The sequence below is a fragment of the Babylonia areolata genome, chromosome 11, assembly GCF_041734735.1.
Source record: "Babylonia areolata isolate BAREFJ2019XMU chromosome 11, ASM4173473v1, whole genome shotgun sequence".
Lineage (NCBI taxonomy): Eukaryota > Metazoa > Mollusca > Gastropoda > Neogastropoda > Buccinidae > Babylonia > Babylonia areolata.
The window spans coordinates 16,963,063-16,968,062 of NC_134886.1; positions in this window are offsets into that span (position 1 = coordinate 16,963,063).

The following is a 5,000-nucleotide window of genomic DNA, read 5'->3' on the forward strand; positions in this document are numbered from 1 at the left end:
ATGTTTGTATTTCTAGCGGAACGATGAACTCAAGCTGTGGCAAAGTTCCCGACTTTTAAGTAAATGTCAACGGGTTCGAATCTTTCTTTGATTTTCGCAGAGTTTTGTTGTTGTTTTTGTTTTTGTTTTTTGTTTTTTTGTTTTTTTTTTACTTTGAATGTTATCACACTCTCTCTTTCTTTCTGTCCCTGTATCTGTCTCTTTGTGTTGATCTGTCTGTATGTCTGTCTGGATTTTTCTTCTTCTTCTCTCTCTCACTCTCTCTCTCTTTCTCTCTCTCTCTCTCTCTCTTCCTCTCTCTTTCTCTCTCTCTCTCTTTGTCTCTGTCTCTCTATTTCTCCCTCTGTGTCCCTCTTTGTATATCTGTCTGTCTTTCTCTTGGTTTCTGTCTCTGTCTCTGTCTCTCTCTCTCTGTCCCTGTTTGTATATCTGTCTGTCTTTCTCTTGGTGTCACTCTCTCTCTCTCTCTCTCTTGCGGTGTCTCTATCTCATTCTCTCTGTCTATTTCTGTCTGTCTATCTGTCCGTCCGTCTATTTCTTTCTCTATTTCTCTCTCCCTCTCACTCTCTCTCTCTCTCTCTCTCTCTGTCTTTGTATCTCTCTCTCTCCCCCCTCTCTCTCTTTGTCTCTGTCTCTGTCTCTCTCTCTCGCTCCCCCCCTCTCTCTCTCTCTGTTTCTCTCTCTGTCTCTGTCTGTCTGTCTCTCTCGCTCTCTCGCTCCTTTCTTTGTCAGGGAAGCATGCAGACTTGCAAATAGCTTTCCAACGAGGTAAAGAAGAAAGACTCCTTTCACTGGGACCTGATGAAAAATAGACACAGTGGGGTTCACTGTGTGTGTGTGTGTGTGTGTGTGTGTGTGTGTGTGTGTGTGTGTGTGTGTGTGTGTGTGTGTGTGTGTGTGTGTGTGTGTGTGTGCGTGTGTGTGTGTGTGTGTGCGTGTGTGTGTGTGTGTGTGTGTCTGTCTGTCTGTGTGTTTATGTGCGTGTGTGTGTGTATGTGTGTGTGCGTATGTGTATATGTGTGTGTGTGTGTGTGTGTGTGTGTATGATTGTGTATGTGTCTTTGTGCGTGTGTGTCTGTGGCTATGTATATCATGTATGCATTTATGGGTGTGAGCGTGCTATGTGTGTGCGTGTGTTTGTTTGTTTGTTTCGTGTGTGTGTGTGTGTGTGTGTGTGTGTGTGTGTGTGTGTGTGTGTGTGTGTGTGTGTGCGTGTGTGTGTGTGTGCGTGTGTGTGTCTGTGTGTCTGTGTGTCTGTGTGCGTATGTGTGTGTCTGTGTGTGTATGCATATGTGTCTGTGTCTATGTATTATGTATGTATGGGTATGCGCGCTGTGTGTGTGTGTGTGTGTGTGTGTGTGTGTGTGTGTGTGTGTGTTTCTGTGTCTATGTATTATATATGTATGGGTGTGCGCTCTGTGTGTGTGTGTGTGTGTGTGTGTGTGTGTTTGAGTAATGTATATATCACTGTGCGAGCACCGAGTGTGTGTGTGTGGGGGGGGGGGGGTTCGGGGGGTCGGAGGGGGGTGTCTGTGTGTGTGTATGTGTGTGTGTGTGTGTGTGTGTGTGTGTGTGTGTGTGTAGGGATTGATGAAAGATGACAGAGGAAGAGGACGGCTTTTGTGAGTTGTGGGTTGGCGAGAGGTAGAGGTGGGGTGGGGGTGGGGGGTGTGAGGGAGTCAGGGGAGGCAGGGGGCAGGGGGGTGGGGGGTGGGGGGTGGAAGGGGCGGGCAGCAATCTATAGGAATGTGTGCGTGTGGGAGGGGGGGGAGTTGAAGGGGGGGGGGGAGGGTGGGGGGACCTGGGGATGGGGTGTTGGTGTTTTGGTCCGGTAGTCAGGTCAAAACTGTTCGCCTGTTTTTGCAGCGTGACTTCCCGATGAATGTTGTAACGTCATCTGTGACAACAAGTACTCTTGTTTTTTTGTTTTTTTGCCCCTGCTTGTTTGACTTTTGTGGTGGTGTTATGTCATTCCTTGACTGCTCTGAGAGAGACAGACAGACAGACAGATAGAGATTGAGAATGAGACAGACAGACAGACAGACAGACAGAGACAGAGACTGAGAGAGAGAGAGAGAGAAAGACAGAGACAGAGAGAAAGAGAGAAAGACCAAGAGACACACAGAGAGAGAGACAGAGACACAGAGAGAGAGAGAGATGCGGATGCGGATGTTTTATTCATATAAAGGCCATTGCCCCTCATGAAGGGGTACAATACATAAACAAGCACAGTCACTGAAGAAAATCATGAAGTTGCAACAGATCTGAAATGCAATGCCTTGTACAAGTATATTAACAAATTCCTTATGACGCTTTCTTTTTCAGATGCTAAAAGTAGACTTAAACGAAATTGATTTGGATATCTATAAAAAAAAAAAAAGCAGGTGGGATATATCGTACTCTCAAACTGGTTAAAGCAGGACAACATAAAATAAAATGCAGCTCATTTTCATTTCCACTTTTGCACAACGGAGTCATTAAATCAAGTGCAGAATGTTTCCTGTAACGATAATAATGCTGAGAAATTTCTGAAATACCAAAACGAAATCTTGTCATAATAAATTTCAAGTGTCTGTCTAAGTTCATACGCAGGTAAATCTTAACATCATGACCAGTACAAATTGTCCTATATACGCAAAACCTATCACTATTACTCACATGAAAATTCCACTCTTGCCATCTGCACGCAATCAGTCTATCTTTAAGGTCACACAAAAATAATTTGACATCTTGCACACCTTGGTTTCCCCATACAAAACCGAAACCAAACTGATACAACTTACAACGAACTTTTGAAACCCAATTTATTTTACCTTTTGCATCCAAATCAATTAACATTGTATAAGCTTTTCGTGGTAACCTGCAATCATTCATTCTTGTTAATTTAATCCAGTAATGAATACAAATAAGTACAGAGTTAATATAAATTCGGTATCTATTAGTTTCTCCGTAAACAAGGCCATTTGGTGTTTTCAAATCAACCCCTAACATTTTCTTCAATGAAAACAAATGAACTGTCTCACAGTGACGTGCAGCATCATCAAGGCCCCAAAGTTCAGCCCCATACTGTGCAATAGGCTGGACCTAAGAATCAAACAATTTCAGAAATATGGACAAACTATTATTACTCGTAATACGTAGTTTTCTCATTACGCATAACGCAGCATTCTTTGCTTTTCCTGTCAGGTCAACACATGCTGAGGTAAAACTAAGTTTGGTGGAAAACAAAATACCTAAATATTTATATGCATTTACCACTGGCATTTCTGCATTGTTGTAAGTCCATTTTTAACTTGCAGATAAAAACCCACCCTTTCTAAAGACAACTATATTACTTTTGTTTAAATTTACCTTCAAATCGAGAGAAAAAGCTGCCCGCTGTAAACTATTTAAGTGTGTTTGCAGTCCAACGACTGTTTCAGATAAGAGCGCTACATCATCAGCTAGTAACAAAATAAAAAGCTCAAAGTAATCGATTGTAAACAGAGCACCATGTTTTCCATTTTGAATAACTTCAATAGCTAGTTCATTTATGAAAAGTGAAAATATGATAGGACTGCATACATCACCTTATTTCACACCATACATGCACCTGATAGAGTTAGTTAATCTGGCTCCACTTCTTATCTTAACTATAACATTTTTATACATGCTCTTTATACAGTGATATAACTAACCATTTATTTCGTTTTTTAAAAGGATAGACCAGAGAATTCAAAATCTATAAATGCAACATATATTTTTCGGTCCAAAGAAAACTGTTTTTGAATTAAAGCTAGCAAGGTAAACATGTGGTCAACTGTAGTTTCTTTTAAATCCAGCTTGATGTTCCCCGGTTATATCATTTTCTTCAACCCACTCTTGCAGACGACGATTAATAACTGTACTATATACCTTACTACTAATATCACATAACGTAATGCCTCTGTTATTGTTGGGATTATTAACATCCCCTTTTTTATACAAAGGAAACACAATACCTTCAGACCAGCTCTCCGGGAAAATACCTCTCTGAAACAAAGCACTGAAACACAACAAAGAAATCTACTCTAAAGTCACCCGCATTTTTAAATAACTCTCCAATTATCCCATCTGGGCCAGCCGCTTTCTTATTCTTTATTTTTCTAAATGCAAACAGAACTTCTTCTTTAGAAATAGGACGATTAAAATAACTGTCAGTATCGTCGGTCTCTAATTCTTCTTCTGGCTGTTTTTTTTTTTTTTCTCAAATAAATTCACCAGTTATCTAAACTAATACTATTGCTTACATATTTTTTTTCTTCAATGATATTGCATGCGCATTTTCCCAGAATTGTTTTTGATTACTTATAGAGGATACTAGTTCATCTAATATAGCATTCTGATAGTCTTTCCGTTTAACTCACTCAGTACGGCCAGTCCTCTCTTCTCCTCTACACAGACCCCTCGGATGTCCAGTGGGTGTCTGAATGAACCAGCCTTTAGCTTCCGTCGTCAGAATTGTGGTATTCTTTGTCAACATTCACCTCTTCAGTATAAGAGCCTTCCGCTTGCAATATTTGGATGATGGTAATTGGGGTGAAACGCTGTTAACGTCGTCTCTTTCGCCGTTCGTATGGAAAGAGTTAATCAAGTGTTTGTATTCTCTGCGTGCAATACAAAATGCGTTTTGGTCACCTGCTGTTCTGTACAAATTTCCTAAGTTCGTTCTTGTTGCTCTACATTCCTTATCGTACGAGTCGTCTGTATTTTTATCTGACCCTATACTACATTGTTTGTTCATACATGCGGCACTTTCTGTAATACATTTGTTAAATATTTCCAAAGCTTTATTAATGTTATGGTCGATTAAACTAATAGCCAATTCAAACATTTTATGAGTTCTGTCAGATTTCATTGCCTTTTTTAATGTTTCAGCCACCTCATCTCTCCACAACAAACTAATTAATAATTTGTTTCTCTTTACGAGTTTTTGGGCTGTTGTGTTTGTCTGAAAATTGTACACATAATTCAAGTAGCAT